Here is an 18428-nt window from a genome sequence, read left to right on the forward strand (position 1 = left end):
AAAGGTTGCTTTAAACACCTTCAAAGAATTACTTTGCCCAACAAAAAGCAGGAAGCAGTTTGGAGAGAACTATGTCCATATTCCCAAATATTGTTTATGTTTGTTTACATTTAAAGGGGGATATTCTATAGATGTTTGCATTGGTATGGATCTTGGTTTATTGATACAAATTTAAGGCCAATTTATATATATATATATAAGAACTGTAGTTCTTAATTGATACCCATTTTGTTATATGTAATTTTACTTGTTTTTGTTTTTCGATACAAGATTTTGCTATAGTTTTAGAGCCTGGCCTGGAACTAGCTCTTGTAGACCAGGCTGGCATCGAACTCACAGAGATCCACCTGCCTCTGCCTCCTGAGTGCTGGGATTAAAGGTGTATGCCACCACGACCCAGCTATATGTAATTTTACTATGTTAAAGTTAAAACCCTTTTTTTTTCTCATGGTTTATTTTTTTTATATTTAAAAATTTCCATCTCCTTCCCTCCTCCTCCCCCCTCCCTCCCCTCCTCCTCCCCCTTCCCTCCCCTCCTTCTCCCCCTTCCCTCCCCTCCCCTCCACCCATACCTCCCCTCCCTCCCTCTCAAGGCCAAGGAGCCATCAGGGTTCCCCACTCTATGCTAAGACCAAGGTCCTCCCAACTCCCCCCAGGTCCAGGAAGGTGATCGACCAAGCTGAGAAGGCTCCCACAGAGCCCGTCCATGAAGAACAATCAGAGCCCAGAGCCATTGTCCTTTGCTTCTCAGTCAGCCCCCGCTGTTGGCCACACTCAGAGAGACGGGTTTGGTCGCATGATCCATCAGTCCCATTCCAACTGGAGTTGGTGATCTCCCATTAGTTCTGTCCCACCGTTACCATTCTTCTGCAGGTTGACATCCAGTTATTCCAGCACCATTTGTTGAAGATGCTCTCTTTCTTCCATTGTGTACTTTTAGCTCCTTTATCAAAAATCAGGTGTTCATAGGTTTGTGGGTTAAGCTCCAGGTCTTCTATTCAATTCCATTGGTCAACTTCTCTATTTTTATGCCAATACCAAGTTGTTTTCAATACTGTAGCTCTGTAATAGAGTTTGAAGTCAGGGATGGTAATGCCTCCAGAAGTTCCTTTATTGTATAAGATTGTTTTGGCTATCCTGGGTTTCTTGTTTTTTTCCATACAAAGTTGATTATTGTCCCCTCAAGATCTGTGAAGAATTTTGATGGGACCTTGATGGGGATTGCATTGAATCTATAGATTGCTTTTGGTAGAATTGCCATTTTTACTATGTTGATCCTCCCAATCCACGAGCAAGGGAGATCCATTTTCTGGTATCCTCTTCAATTTCTTTCTTCAAAGACTTAATGTTCTTGTCAAATAGATTCTTCACTTCCTTGGTTAGAGTTACCCCAAGATATTTTATGCTATTTGTGGCTATCGTGAAAGGTGATACTTCTCTGATTTCTCTCTCTGCTTCCTTATCCTTTGTATATAGGAGGGCAAATGATTTTTTGGAGTTGATCTTGTATCCTGCCATGTTACTGAAGGAGTTTATCAGCTGTAGGAGTTCTTTGGTGGAGTTTTTGGGGTCGTTTATGTACACTATCATATCATATGCAAATAACGAAAGTTTAACTTCTTCCTTTCCGATTCAAATCCCCTTGATCCCCTTATGTTGTCTTATTGCTATTGCTAGAACTTCAAGCACTATATTGAAGAGATAAGGAGAGAGTGGACAGCCTTGTCGTGTTCCTGAATTTAGTGGGATGGCCTTGAGTTTCTCTCCATTTAATTTGATGTTAACTGTCGGCTTGCTGTAAATAGCCTTTATTATATTTGGGAATGACCCTTGTATCCCAAATCTCTCCAAGACCTTTATCATAAAGGGGTGTTGAATTTTGTCAAATGCTTTTTCAGCACCTAATGAGATGATCATATGGTTTTTTTCTTCACTTTATTTATATGATGGATTACATTGATAGATTTTCGTATGTTGAACCAGCCCTGCATCTCTGGGATGAATCCTACTTGATCATAGTGAATAATTTTTCTAATGTGTTCTTGGGCACGGTCTCTTATACTATAAATGCAGCTGCACTTACTCTCTTTCTTCCCGCTCTCACTTCCAGCCATTAAAGTCTGTTCCTGTTCCCTGTTTTTGCAGAGGATTGTGATCTAGTACAGTAATCTGTAAGTCTTCCCTCAATAAATAACTCTTTATTATATGTAATTCTGAACTAGTGTGGCATTATTTTGTATCTTCTGCCATCATCTCATGCCCAGCATGGTGCTCAGTCCACATTTTTTGTGATCTGTCTGCCAGCAGCGTGGCACCTTGGGCTTTAGCTGGCCCTCAGAAGCAGCAGGCTGCTGCTCAGTGCTCCCCAGCTCAGCACTCATACACCAGTCCACACACTGCTGCCTGTGATCCCCATGGTACACACAGTCTGCAACTCACACTGATGGAAAACTTTGGGTTTTCTCTTTATCCTGGGCCCCAACTCTCAGAATCATTTGATTGCCTTCATAACTGTTCTTAATTTGTTAAACAAAACATATTTTCAGAACTTAAGTAAGTAGCACACATTGTTTGCTGTTCTAGTGTCTTTCAGCCACATGGGTGACACTTCAACACCTGCTGGCTGATAACAATTACACCTCCTTCATTTCATTGTAATTGCCTTACAACAGGTAAGATCTGAAAAACTACAAAAATGACTGATAACATCCAGGAGTTCAATAATTATTTTGCTTATATTATAGAAGTATTGTGCAAGACATGCTATTTTCCTTCCTTTTATTTGATTCTAGGAATTAGCTTTGTTTTCAATATTATCTCATTAAAAATTGTTCAATACTAAGGAGAGGGATAACACCAACTTGACAAAGTTATCCAAAAGAATTCATTCTGTTGAATCTAACTATTGTAATCTATTTTTAAAAGTTGTGGTATGTTAAAGGATGAGACATTACAGGATATTCAAACTTTAAAAAAGGAAGCAGTAAAAGGTTTGAAAAGATTGAGGAATTTATTGAAATTGATGAACAGGGACAGAAGGTACAAAGTCAGGATTTAGCCTTATCAGCCTCATGCCAGAACCCAGGATAACTTACACAGAGTTTCAACTGCATATTCACTAATTTCTTCTGAAAATCCATCTGGCACAAAGTACTTTAAGATAGTTAAAGAAAATGCATGGTAACCAATACATATGAGCAACCCAAAAGAAATAAAACAAGCAATAGTTTCTTATGGGCTACATTCACCATTTGTCAGGAAAATGGTGAAAACGTGGGCTTCAAGCACTAAGGCTACCCCACACAATCAGCTTCAATTAATCTCAATGGACCTAGAAAACAGACCTCAGCTGCTTTGGAAGTGTTATGAGAGAGAAGAAGCAAACATTTTTAGAGCACCGGGGAAAAGCCAAAGGATTTGAGACTTCCCAAGATCAAATTCTTGGTAAGGATCATTACTCTGATCCATAGGAACAGGCTCACTATGACAAATGTACCTTGTCTCTATGTAACACAGCAGCTTTAAATGCTTGGGACAGGATTTAGGAAAGAGGACTGAGTCATATATTAGGGTTAAACATGGCCAGAGAGAACCCTTTACTGACTTTTTACAAAGATTAACTAAGGCTGTGCAATTAGGAGTAACAGACCCTAAAGCTAGACATATACTAATTGAATACTTGGCTTTTGAAAATGCCAATTTAGAATATAATAAGATCTTTGTGCTTTTATAGGTTAGGTCAGCATCCATAGATGAATGGATCTTCATACGATGAGTGTTGAAACAATTGATTCTAGTACTGAAGCTTGGGTAGGAGAAGGAATTTCCAATGGTATGAGGAGATACCAAATGTTTTAATTGTCATAGAATAAGACCTCATTATTCATACAGGTTCAAGATATAATCAGGAATAGGCTTTGTCCCATATACATAACACACATCTGATCCCATACTCGTTTGTCAGGTCCTCTAGTACAAGGTAATGCAGAAATTGGTCGATTATTGATTGGAAGTGTACCAAAGGCCTCAGAATTTCATAAGAAACATCATGTCATTAGCCAAGGTTTAAAGAAAGAGTTTTCTATTACATGGCAACAAGCTAAGGAGATTATAAAGAGGTGTCCTACTTGCTGTTTCTATAACCAAACACCATTACCAGAAGGGAGTAACCTAAAGGGTACTCAAAGGAATGAGATCTGGCAGATGGATGTGTTCCACTTTATAGATTTTGGAAAACTGAAAAATGTTTTAACACTTATTCACCACAGCATTAACACTTATTCAGGTTTTCAATGGGCAACTACCTTGAGCTCAGAACAGGCTGATTCAGTAATCACACATTTATTAGAAGTTATGGCCCTCATGGGTAAACCTGCACAAATAAGACAGATAATAGTACAGCATATGTGCTTAAGAAAATGAAACAGGATTTTTGCTTATTATAATATAAAGCATATTACAGGTATACCAAACAATCCTACAGGTCAGGCAGTTATAGAAAGATCAATTCGAACTATAAAGGATATGATAAACAAACAGAAAGGGATGGAAAATACCTCCAGAAATAGATTGGAACAATAGCAGCAGAAAAAAATACCTCCAGAAATAGAAAGGAACAATAGCAGCAGAGAGACATTGGATAATAGAAAAAAACTTCTGGATTAAATCAGCCAGTATATTGCAAGGATGTGCTGACCTCACAATGGAAGCCAGGAGATGTGCTATGTTGGGGAAGGGGTTTTGATCTTGTTTCCACAGGAGAAGAAAAGCTATGGATAGCATCAAAATTGATAAATATTCAGTTTGAAAGAGAGAAACCTCTTGAGAAAGAGAAATGATGGCTCACCCATAGAGGAAACAATCATACAGGTGGTAAGAAAACCTCATCTTCAAAGAGTGGAGAGATCTTGGACATTTAGATGCCTAAAGATAAAAAGATAGCTATCCAGAAAGAATCAACAAGCAAAGAGAAATCTGCCTTATGATGCTGTATTATCTGCGTGGTAAAATTAGATTATTTGGACACATATACATCTCGACTTAAAAATAAGAGCTGACGTTCCATCAGTCCCAATCCAACTGGAGTTGGTGATCTCCCGTTAGTTCTGTCCCACCATCTCCATGGGTGAATGCACCCCTCACGGTCCTGACTTTCTTTCTCATGTTCTCTCTCCTTCTGCTCCTCATCAGGACCTTGGGAGCTCAGTCCAGTGCTCCAATGTGGGGCTCTGTCATTTTCTTCATCTATCGCCAGGTGGAGGTTCTATGGTGACCAAACCAGACTCTCTGCATGTGGCTGACGGTGGAGGCTGACTGAGAAGCCAAGGACAAAGGTGCTGAGCTTTGACTCTTCTGCATGGACAGGCTCTGTGGGAGCCTTCTCAGCTTGGTTGATCACCTTCCTGGACCTGGGGGGAGTTGGGAGGACCTTGGTCTTAACATAGAGTAGGGAACCCCGATGGCTCCTTGGCCTGAAGAGAGAGGGAGGGGGGTATCAGTGGAGGGAAGGCGAGGAAAGGGAGAGGAAGAGGGGAGGAGATGGAAATTTTTAAATATAAAAAAAAACCAAAAAAAAAAAATAAGAGCTGACTTTGGAGTTGAACAATGGCTATTCTTCTTTAAATCCAAGCATGTTGTTAAAATTTCTGTATCATGGCAGGAGCCATCTGGTATGGGACAGAAAGAAGATAGATTTTAAGAAAATATTTTACTTTTATCCATGCCTATTTTGTTTATATCATATCTTTCATTGAATATATGTCCATATGAATAATGCTTAAGTTTTCCACAATGAAGCATAGATTTTCCTGCAGTAATCTTTGAAGCTTCCAGAAAGAAGGTGGGACCCCACAACAATGACTCCATCTGATTGATATGATGTCGTGATGTTGATAGCGCTACTATGAGACTGGTGTTTGGGTACCAGCTGTGGCAATGGTGCACCTTTTACAATGTTCTGGCCAGAACTCCAAATAAGAACTTCAAAACAAATAAACAAAAAGACCCTATTGACTGACTACTCAGAGACCATTTGTTATTATACAAAACAGCAATCTTGAAACTTAGCCATTATTTTTATTTTACAGGATCCCATAGAAAAAACATCACTACCATGACAGAAGGAAGCAATTCTAGAAAGCAATGTTCTTTCTCCCAACAAAGTCTGTCCTTATGGATACATATACTATTTAGGGGCTGATTGTTACTTGCATAGGGTTGGGGGTTGGAGTGGAAATTATGTAGGCCTAGAGATCTCAAAAAAGGGAAGATTGAATGGGATAAGAGGTAATTTAGTATGAACTTATTCACATTAGTAATAATAGTGTGTAATAGTGTGAATACTTGTGAGCTATTATTTATGGACAATTTATACTAGTATAGTTTATTATATATTGATACAAGTTAAAATTATATTTGTTATTTTTGTTTACAATATTTGTACACCCATGCAAAAATATTTTGTAATATTGTATGCATGCATGTTTGTACCTCTGTTTAAGACATTTTATGTATCGATACAATTTTAGGATAAATTTATAATATTACATTATATATTTATACCTCTTATTACGATATTTAGACATTGTTTACATTTTGATGTCATTGTCCTTCTTTACTGCACAGTTGTTTAAAAATTGTTTAATATTCTGATATAGTCTTAATCTTTAAGTTATATTTGTAATAAGTATTATAGATCAATGGTTATTTTGTTATACTTTGTTCAGACTAATTGGGTTCTTTAGGTACACAGAGATTGTATTTTGCATAGATAGGTAACCTTCAACTACTTCAAAGATTTGTAGAACATAGCATTTAAATAACTTAGAATTGTTTTGACATGAGACATGATTGCTTTTGGCAGCACTGATCTATTCCATAGAGAATGTTGAACACCAAAGACACTCCACTTGGAGTTTGTATTCTTCTTGGCACAACTGGCCTTTGGGCAAGAAGCTGCCCATGCCTCAACCACTGACAAAGTGCATGGTGTCCAGACTGGACAAGCAAGATAAAAGAAAAAAATGTCAAATCTTGCCAAGAAAGGGTAGAGAGTTTTAAAAAAATTCCTACCTCTGAAAATGTCTGTCAGTTACTCTAGGCCTTAGCCAAAGTTGGTTGCTTCAACACTGCAAATGAAAATTTGGGTAATTGCTCTGGCAGCCAGTTGTCTCTGTCATCTACTGCACATTTTGGAATTTGCACTTCCTGTCTACACAAGTAATATCTCCCTTCCCAGACCTTTAATGGGGTTGAAGATTAGATAGTTTTAGTTACCATCCTTTTAAGATCTAGCCAAGCTATTTCCAACACAAGGCTTAGACTTCTTAAGATAGAATACATTTTTTTTTATTTTGTATTAATCTCTACATTTTTCTCTGCTACTCTCCATGTCTCTTTCCTCCCCTTCAACCCTCCCCAAGGTCCCCCTGCTCCCAACTTACTCAGGAGATCTTGTCTTTTTCTGCTTCCCATGTAGATTAGATCTATGTAAGTCTCTCTTAGTGTCATTATTGTTGTCTAGGTTCTCTGGGATTGTGGTTTGTAGGCTGGCTTTCTTTGCTTTAGGTTTGAAAACCACCTATGAGTGAGTACATGTGATAACTGTCTTTCTGTGTCTGGGTTACCTCACTCAAAATAATGTTGTCTACCTCCACCCATTTTCCTACAAAATTCAAGATGTCATTTTTTTCTGTTGTGTAGTACTCCATTGTGTAAATGTATCATATTTTCCTTATTCATTCTTCATTTGAAGGGTATTTAGGTTGTTTCCAGGTTCTGGCTATGACAAACAATGCTGCTGAACATCCTTGAACACATATCCTTCTGGAATGATTGAGCATCCTTTGGATATATACCCAAAACTGGTCTTGAGGAAGGTTGTATCCTAATTTTCTGAGAAATCACCACATTGACATCCAAAGGGGTTGTACCAGTTTGCACTCCCACCAGCAATGCAGAAGTGTTCCCTTTTCTCCACAACCTCTCCAGCATAAGTTGTCATCAGTGTCTCTCTGTCCTAGGTACCTGGTTCCATCCCACTCCAGTTGGTGGAGATTGCAGACCCTAAGTAAGGACCTTGGCTCAGTCCTGGTCTTCCAGTGTCCCAGGACTGGGTTTGCTCCTGGCTTCTGCTCCCGGTGGAACTTGTTTCCTCAGGCCCTCTCTGTCCTAGGTGGTCAATCTTGGCCATTCTTACAGGTGTAAGATGGAATCTCAGAGTTGTTTTGATTTGCATTTCTCTGATGACTAAGGATGTTGAACATTTCCTTAAGTGTCTTTCAGCCATTTTAGATTCCTCTGTTGAGAGTTCTCTGTTTAGGCCTGTACTCCATTTTTAATTGAATTATGTGTTCTTTTGGTGTCCAATTTCTTGAGTTCTTTGTATATTTTGGAGATCAGACCTCTGTCTGATGTGGGGTTGTTGAAGATCTTTTCCCATTCTGTAGGCTGTCATTTTGTCTTGTTGACCTTGTCCTTTGTTTTATAGAAGCTTTTCAGTTTCAGGAGGTCCCATTTATTAATTGTTTCTCTCAGTGTCTGTGGTGCTAGGGTTATATTTAGGAAGTGGTTCCCTGTGCCAAAACATTCAAGTGTACTTCCCACTTTCTCTTCTATGAGGTTCAGTGTGGCTGCCTTTATGTTGAGGTCTCCAATCTATTTGGACTGGAGTTTTGTGCATGGTGATAGATATGGGTCTATTTTCATTCTTCTACATATTGCTATCCAGTTATGCCACCACCATTTCTTAAATATGCTTTCTTTTTTCCATTTGATATTTTTTGCTTCTTTTTCAAAGATCAGGTGTTTGAAGATGTTGAATTGATATCTGGGTCTTCTATTCAGTTCCATTGGTCCTCCTGTCTGTTCTTATGCCAATACGAGGCTGTTTTCAATACTGTAGCTCTGTAGTAGAGTTTGAAGTCAGGGATTGTGATGCCTCAAGAAGTTCTTTTATTGTACAGGATTGTTTTGGCTATCCTGGTTTTTTTACTTTTCCATATGAAGTTAAGTACCATTCTTTCCAGGTCTGTGAAGAATTTTGCTGGGATTTTGATGGGCATTGCATTGAATCTGTAGATTGCTTTTGGTAAGATTGCCCTTTTTACTATGTTCACTCTGCCTACCCAAGAGTATGAGAGATCTTTCCACTTTCTAGTGTCTTCAATTTCTTTCTTCAAAGATTTAAAGTTCTTGTCATACAAGTCTCCCATTTGTTTGCATAGAGTTACTCCAAGATATTTTATGTTATTTGTGGCTATTGGGAAGGGTGTTGATTCTCTGATTTCTTCCCCAGCCCTTTTATCATCTGTGTACAGGAGGGTTACTGGTTTTTTTTGAGTTAATCTTGTATCCTGCTACATTGCTGAAAGTGTTTATGAGTTTTAGAAGTTTCTTGGTAGAATTTTTGGGATTGCTTATGTAAACTATCATAGCATCACCAAACAGTGAGAGTTTGACTTCTTCTTTTCTGATTTGTATTCTCTTGATCTCCTTTTGGTGTCTTATTGCTCTAGCTAGGACCTCAAGAACTATATTGAATAGATATGGAGAGAGTGGACAACCTTCTCTTGTTGTTGATTTCAGTGGACTCGCTGGGAGTTTCTCTCCATTTAGTTTAATGTTGGCTGTTGGCTTGCTGTATATTGCCTTAATTATGTTTAGGTATGTTCCTTGTATCGCTGATACAAGATCTTCATCATTAAGGGATGTTGTATTTTGTCAAATGCTTTTTCAGCATCTAATGAGATGATCATGTGGTTTTTATTTTTCAGCTTGTTTTTATGGTGAATTACATTGACAGATTTTTGTATGTTGAACCATCCCTGCATCTCTGGGATGAAGCTGACTTGATCATGGTGGATGATGGTTCTGATGTGTTCTTGGATTTGATTTGCTAGTATTTTATTGAGTATTTTTGCATCAATGTTCATGAGTGAGATTGGTCTGTAATTCTCTATCTGAGTAATGTCTTTCTGTGGTTTGGGTATCAGGGTAAATGTAGCTTAATACAAAGTGTTTAGCAAAGTTTCTTCTGTTTCTATTGTGTGGAATAATTTGAGGAGTATTGGTATTAGTTCAAAGTCTTGTAGAATTCTGAACTGAAATTATCTGGTCCTGTGCTTTTTTTGGTTGGGAGACTTTTGATGACTGTTTCTATTTCTTCAGCAGTTCTAGGACTGTTTAATTTGTTTATCTGGTCTTGATTTAACTTTGGGAAGTGATATTTATCCAGAAAGTTTTCCATTTCCTTTAATTTTTCCAATTTTGTAGAGTACAGGTTTTTGAAATATGACCTGATTATTTTCTGTATTTCCTTCATGTCTGTTGTTATGTTCCCCCTTTCATTTCTGATTTTGTTAATTTGGATATTCTCTCTCTGCCTTTTGGTTAGTTTGGATAAAGTTTCGTCTATTTTGTTGATTTTCTCGAAGAACCAACTCTTTGTGTCATTGATTCTTTGTATTGTTTTCTTTGTTTCTATTTTGTTGATTCAGCTCTCAATTTGATTATGATTCTGCCATCTAGTTCTCTTAGATGAGTTTGCTTCTTTTTGTTCTAAAGTTTTCAAATGTTAATTCACTAGTGTGGGATTTTTCCAGCTTCTTTATATAAGCATTTAGTGCTATGAACTTGCCTCTTAATACTGCTTTCATTGTGTCCCATAAATCTGGGTATGTTGTATGGTCATTTTCATTGAATCTTAGGAAGTCTTTAATTTCTCCCTTTATTTCTTCCTTGATCCATTGATGATTCGGGTGAGCATTGTTTAATTTCCATGTGTTTGTTGGGTTTTGGGATTAGTATTGCTGTTGACTTCTAGTCTTAAACCATGGTGATCTGATAAGGTACATTGAGTTAATATGTAAGAGTTAACCAATAAGAAGCTAGAGCTAATAGGCCAAGCAGTGATTTAATTAATACAGTTTCTGTGTGATTATTTCGGTTCTGGGCAGCAGGGACAAATAAGCAGCACAATGCAACATGGGTATAAAAAATGATGAGGGTTCAGGAAGCTGGGAGGGGTAAAGAAAGTTGGAATGGGTACGTGATGTAGACATGTGTTTGGGATGTTGTAATGGGTACAGGAGTGGGCAAGTGTAAAAGACAATGGAATAGGTACAGGAAGTTGGAATGTGTAAGGATTTGGGAATGGTTACGGGATGTGGGAAAGAGTACAGGATGTTAAAATAGCTACAGGATGTAAGAATGGGTTCAGGTTGTGGGAATGGGTACAGAATTTCTGAATGGGTAAAGGATGTGTTAATGGGTACGTTATGTGAGGATTGGTACAGGTTGTTGGAATGGGTAGGATCTGAGAATGTGTTCAAGATATGGGATTGGGCACAGGACATAGTAATGGGTACAGAAAGTTGTAATGGGTATAGGATGTGGGAATATTTATAGGAAATGGGAATGGGGAAAGGATTTGGGGATGGGTACAGGATGTTGAAATGGATACAGGATAATAGAATTTGTACAAGATGTGGGAATGCTTAGAGGATGTTGGAATGGGTAAAGCATGTGGGAATGCTTAGAGGATGTTGGAATGGGTAAAGGATGTGGGAATGGGAACAGGATGTAGACATAGGTAAAGGATGTGGGAATGGGAACAGGATGTAGACATGGGTAAAGGATGTGGGAATGGGAACAGGATGTAGACATGGGTAAAGGATGTGGGAATGGGAACAGGATGTGCAGTGGGTAGAAGACAAGTGATGGTTTGGAACAGGGAAATGATATTCACATGGGTACAGGATGAGGGCATCGGTACAGGACATGAGATGATGGAGGATGGTCATAGGTCAATTTTGTTATATGTATTTCTGATCTTGATTGGGGTATTAAGATTATGTAGTTCATTTAAAAATATAATATATAATTAAGAAATATTGATTGTTAATGGATAGTCATCAATAATAATCAAGCTTATAATCATGTTAGATTTTCTAGATATATAGAGATATATTTCAATTAGATAGACATTCTTCATATCTTTCAAAGACTGCAGAATATGACATTTAATATTTTAATAACTTAGGGTTTTTCATGACAATGAGACACGTCTGCTCCTGGCAGCATCAGTCTACTTCGAGAGGAAGATGGGCATCGAAGAGGCTCTTATGGAGTTGGTTAGCCATTTGGGCAAGAAACTGCTCTTGCCTGGACTGTTGCAGAAACTGGACACAAAGAACCCACAGAGAGAGGACTGCTGAACTTGCCTGAAGGTAAGATGGTCTTTCGGGGTTCCTGATTCATGAAAGAATCTACGAGACATTCTACAGGACACAGCAGAATATGACTGAACTGTCTTTGAAATTTCCTGCTTCATGGAAATGTCTGCTGGATACTTATGGGCCTGTAGACAAAAGATGGATGCTCCAACGGTACAAAAGAACTTTGGATGACTGTCCAGATAGCGAGATGTCTCTGTCATTTCTAGAGTTTGAAAGTTGCTTATTTCTTGTTTGCTTAGATAATATTATATCCTTTTGGAGTATTTGATGGAGTTGAAAAATGGTTAATTATAATTATAGAATCCTTAATTATGATAAAAATTAAAATGATATAAATATTACAACTGTAATTCTTGCTTGATAACTATTTTATTATATATAATTTTGCTATGTTAAAATTAAAGCCTTCCTTTTTGTTTAAACAGAAAAAGGGGAAATGATGGAGGATGGTCATCTGTCTATGTGTTACTTTCATTGGTTAATAAAGAAACTGCCTTGGTCCTTTAATAGGACAGAAAATTAGGTAGGCGGAGTAGACAGAACAGAATTGTGGGAGAAAGAAAGCAGAGTCAGGCAGACATCTCAGGCAGTTGCCATAGCTCTCCTCTCTGAGATGGAAGCAGGTTAAGAATCTTCCCGGTGAGCCACCACCTCATGGTGCTACACACATTAATAGAAATGTGTTAATCAAGATATGAGAGTTAGCCAATAAGAGGCTAAAACTAACAGGCCAGGCAATGTTTAAATGAATACAGTTTCCATGTAATTATTTTGGGTAAAGCTACCTGGATGGCGGGAAGTGGCCCGCAGCCATCTACAGGAAGAGAGAAGGAGTGCAGGATATAGAAGTGGGTAAGGGCATTGGACTGGATACAGGAAGTTAGAACGAGTAAAGGATGTAGGAATGGTTTCAGGATGTGGAAAAGGATACAGGATATAGGTATGGATACAGGATGTGGGAATGGGTATCAGATTTGTGAATGGGTACAGGAGGCTGAAATGGGTACAGAAAGATTAAATGGGTACAGGGAGTTAGAAAGGGTACAGGATGTGGGAATGACAACTGGATGTAGAAATGAGTATGGGAAAAGAATGGGTACAGGAAGATGAGACGGGTACAGGATGTAGGAGTTGTTTAAAGATAAGGAAAAGGTACAGGATATTAGAATGGGTACAAAATATGGAGGATTTGTGAATGTGTGCAGGAGGTGGGAAAGGGTACAGGAAAATGGAATGGGTACAGGACATGGAAGTGGGTATGGGATTTGTGAATGAGTACAGGAGGTTGGAGTGTGTATAGGAAAGTGGAATAGGCATAGGAAAATGGAATGGGTACACGAAGTTGGAATGGTAAAAGGATGTTTGAATGGTGTCAGGATGTGGAAATGGATATGGGATATTAGAATGGGTACGGGATACCCAATTTGTCAATGGGTACAGGAAGGTGGACTGGGTACAAGAAAATTGAATTGGTACAGGAAAATGGAATACGTACAGGAAGTTGGAATGGGTAAAAGATGTTGGAATGGTATCAGAACACGGAAAAGGGTACAGGATATTAGAATGAGTAAAAAACATGGAAATGGTTATGGGAATTGTTAATGGGTACAGGAGATTGGAATGGGTACAGGAAATGGAACGGCTACAACATATGGAAGGGGTACAGGAAGTTGAAACATGTAAAGGATCTGAGGATGGTTTCAGGATGTGGAAAAGGGTACAGGATATTGGAATGGGTACAGGAAAATGGTATGGGTACAGTGTTGTGTTAGCTCCTTCAGCTCCTTCAGCCAATAGCCACTGAGCTACCAGCCCACTGGGACATGGTCTCTTTCTCTTGAAAAAGCAGTGACAGCCCTCTGCTCGCTGTCTTGTTCCAGTGACTAGACTCCTTTCCTGGCTGTTATATAAGACGGTGTTCTGTAAGCTTTTCCCGTCAAATAAATAACCCGTTGAATCCCACTGGTGTGGGATTGTTTCGCGCATTATCTGATGCCCAACTTTTGGTTTTAGAACCACCCTGTATCCCCCATCCTCCAGGTCGGCTGCCTGCCTCTGGCTCGGCTGCCTGCTGCCAGCTCAGCTTGGCAGGGACCCTCCCTCAGCCATGGAAACTCCACAGGCCCAGACAGTCTGAGAGGGTTTTAAGAGAAGCGCTTGGGCAGTGGGAGTCAGAGCACAAGTCGTTGCCACATCCGGCGGAAGCGCTATTTGAAATACTCGCCACAGCGTTTGCATTTGCACCATGATCTTTGTCCCAGTGGAACAGAATAGAGATACGGGGTGGCAGTCACCCGTTCTCGCAGTGGCTGTGTCAACGCCCTGTATTGGGTAGGAGCAGGGCGGGCTCCCCGGGTGAGCCATGCTCTTTATCAGCCTCTGGATTTTTTTACATCTAACTTCTCGAGTACTACAGGATCTATCCTGATACCGTTCCATTGATTCCAGTAGCAACTCAGAAACAGAGCCATCTGCTGGTTAACAGGTAGAATGGCAGGCTTTGTTTTTAATGGGCCTCTAGCTGCAGCTTTTGCTGCCACTTGGGAAGAAATCACAAGAGGCCTATATGCCTATGGAGATAACTCAATTTCCTGGATTTTGGTTTCAGTTTCCTTCTTCATATTATATAATTATGGAAGTATATAGCATTAATTGATAGGATTAATACCATAGTAGGCAAAACTGACTCCTTATCTAAGGGTGCTAGGAACTTACCTGAAAGGGTCTAGGCTGTTGAATTTGACTTTCAGAAGTTATCACAGAGTTTTGATAAGGTAACAGATAGAATATACCTATAGGATGGCAACTTACACGATATCTGGGGGCAGTTCAAGGAGGAGATGTTATCTTCGAAAGGAAATATTAAAACCTTGGAATCACAGGTGCAGAATGGGGACCAGAAAATTAATACCATAGGAAAATCACTAGAAAACTTTGCAGGTCAGGAGATTTGGGCCTTATGTGAAACGATGATTAAGAGATTTTAAATGATTGAGGAAATTATCGGAGCTGATGAACCAGGTGAGAAGATACAAGGGCAGGATACAATGCCACCACCAGCTGTCAGAACTGGTTTACCCAGGGTTTTAGCGACATACCCTGTAATTTATTCTGACAAAGCGTCAACTTCTAAAGGCTGAAAGGGAGCCAAAGAAGTAGGAATGAATGACCTAAAGGAAATTAAGCAAGCCAATGTTAATTATTGCTTGCAATCTACATTTGTTAAGGAAATGATAAGAACTTGGGCTTCTAATGCCAGGGCTAGCTCCCATGATTTCTCCAAGTTAGCATCAGTGGTATTGGAAGATGGATCTTCCTTGATGTTTGGAGTTTATTTCAGAGAAGAATCCAAACATATGGAACAGCAAGGAAGAATAAAAGTTGTGGAGGTTTCATAGGATCAAATTCTTTGCGTAGGAGCATATGCTGATCCACAGGTCCAAGCTCTTTATGATGAAGAAGTATTGTCCATATGCCACAAAAAAGCCTTGAATGTCTGGGATAAAATACCAGAATCAGGGAAAAAATAGAGTCATATACCAGGGTTAGGCAGGAACAGGAAGAACTATACTGACTTATTGCAAAGATTAATTAAGGCTTTGAACATAGAAGTAACAGACCCAGAAGCTAGATGACTAATTCTTGAATCGCTGGCTTTTGAAAATGCAAACTTAGACTACAAAAAGATAATTGGGCCTTTAAGGTCTAGACCAGCACCTATGGATGAAATAAATCCAGCATACCATGAATTTTCAGGCCTTTAATTACAATGATGAATCTTGGGTAGGAGAAGCGATTTCCAAAGCGATGAGGGGACATCAACCTGCCAAATGTTTTAATTGTGGCAAATTAGAACACCTAAAAAGGGATTGCAGGAAAGGAATTTCTAGGAATAACGCTTCATCCGGGAATGGCAGGAATAGGAAACCTCAGCCTTCATGTATATATAGGAGGTGTGGTAAAGGACAACATTTGACGAATGAATGCAAATCAACAACAGACAGACAAAGCAACCGGATACCATTGGGAAACGCCCTGAGGGGCCTCTCGCAGGCCCCCAAGCCAAAAGTGGCCCAGTCGTTCCCAGTAACCATGGAGGACATATCACACCAGGAAAATTAAAAACTCTAGAAGCTTCTGTGCAAGACCATAAGGTTCTAAATGATGGCTTAAATTTGGAGGATAAGTCAGAAATTCAATTTGGGAATGAGAAGTGTATATTTTGGCAAACCTCTATAAATGATCAGAGACCAAAGCTGAGAGTACATATAAATGGAATTGTGATAGTTGGCTTGATAGACACAGGAGCAGATATGAGTATCATCACTCCAAAATCTTGGCATCCAAATTGGCCTCTTCAAGAGGCAGATGTTCAATTACTAGGAACTGGAACCATATCCCGAGTTAAACAAAGCATGATATGGGTTGACTGTATTGGGCCAGAAGGTCAAAGAGGAAAGCTAAAGCCATATGTAGCTGATATTGCAATAAATTTATGAGGCTGTGACCTGCTACAGCAATGGAATACCAGATTAACATTCCTGCAGTCCCAGGAACTCAATTCTGGGAAGGATGTAATAAGGTACTATGCTAAAAGGTCAACAGCCATTCAGGCTGTACAAGAACATAAAGCAACTAACAAACCTTTAGAGGTACCAACAGCCCTACCTTTAAAATGGCTAACTGAGAAGCCAATGTGGGTTAAGCAATGGCCTCTAGCTGAAGATAAATTGCAGGCATTGGAACAGCTGGTACAAGAGCAACTAGATGCTCAACATATTGAGAAGTCAACCAGCCCTTGGAATTCTCCTGTGTTTGTTGTAAAAAAGAAATCTGGCAAATGGAGAATGGTGACAGATGTAAGGGCTGTCAAAAAGGTAATTCAACTTATGGGCCCTCTACAGTCTGGAATTCCTTTGCCTTCTCTGTTACCCAAAGGATGGCCTCTTATAGTTATTGATTTGAAGGATTGCTTCTTCACTATACTTTTACAAGAAAAGGATAGAGAAAAAATTGCCTTCACAGTGTCTACTTATAATTCTCAGCCTACTAGGAGATACCAGTGGACTGCCCTACCACGGGGAATGTTCAATAGTCCCAGCCTGTGTCAATACTTTGTAAGTCAGTCATTGGAAATAATATGTAAGCAATTCCCTAAGTCGGTAATTTACCATTACATGGATGACATTTTGCTATCCAATTCAAACATATATACTTTAGAAAGAATGTTTGAGGAAGTAAAGATAATTTTGCCTAAATGGGGATTACAAATTGTTCCTGAAAAGATTCAAAGAGGAGATTCTGTTAATTACAGAATAGGTTTACAGAAAATTAGGACACAAAAGGCACAAATTAGGAGAGATGGGTTACAGACTTTTAATGACTTTCAAAAATTGTTAGGAGTCATTTCCAGTCTATGACCGGCTGTTGGGATAACACCTGATCGAATAATTCATTTAAACAAAACCTTAGATGGTGACAAAGACTTGAATATTCCCAGAGAATTAACAGCTGAAGCAGAAAAGGAACTGATGATGGTTGAGGAAAAATTATAGGAAGGACATGTGGATAGGGTGAATCCAAATTTTAGTTGTATTCTAGTTATATTGCCTTCCAGAATTTCTCCTACAGGAATTTGAATGCAGAGGGAAGATATTATTTTAGAATGGATCTTTTTACCACACAAACCAAGTAAAAAATTAAAAACTTATATAGAAAAGGTCTCTGAATTAATTATAAAAGGTAAACTGAAACTTTGTCAACTAGCAGGTATAGACCCAGCAGAAATTATAGTGCCTTTGTATAATTAGGAAGTATAGGTTGTTAATGGATAATCATCGATAATAGTCAAGCTTGTAGTCATGTTAGTTAGATTTTCTAGATGTGCATAGATATATTTCAGATAGGCATTCTTCATATCTTTCAAAAACTACAGACTATGGCATTTTAATGTTTTAATAACTTAGGGCTTTTCATGACAATGAGACATGTCTGCTCCTGGCAGCACCAATCTACTTCAAGAGGAAGATGGGCATCGAAGAGGCTCCTGATGGAGTTAGATAGCCATTTGGGCCAGAAACTGCTCTTGCCTGGACTGTTGCATAAACTGGACACAGAGAACCCACAGAGAGGAAACTGCTGAACTGGCCTAAAGGTGAGATGGTCTTTCAGGGTTCCTGACTCATGAAAGAG

Source organism: Arvicola amphibius, chromosome 4, assembly GCF_903992535.2.
Source record: "Arvicola amphibius chromosome 4, mArvAmp1.2, whole genome shotgun sequence".
In the NCBI taxonomy this organism is placed as follows: domain Eukaryota; kingdom Metazoa; phylum Chordata; class Mammalia; order Rodentia; family Cricetidae; genus Arvicola; species Arvicola amphibius.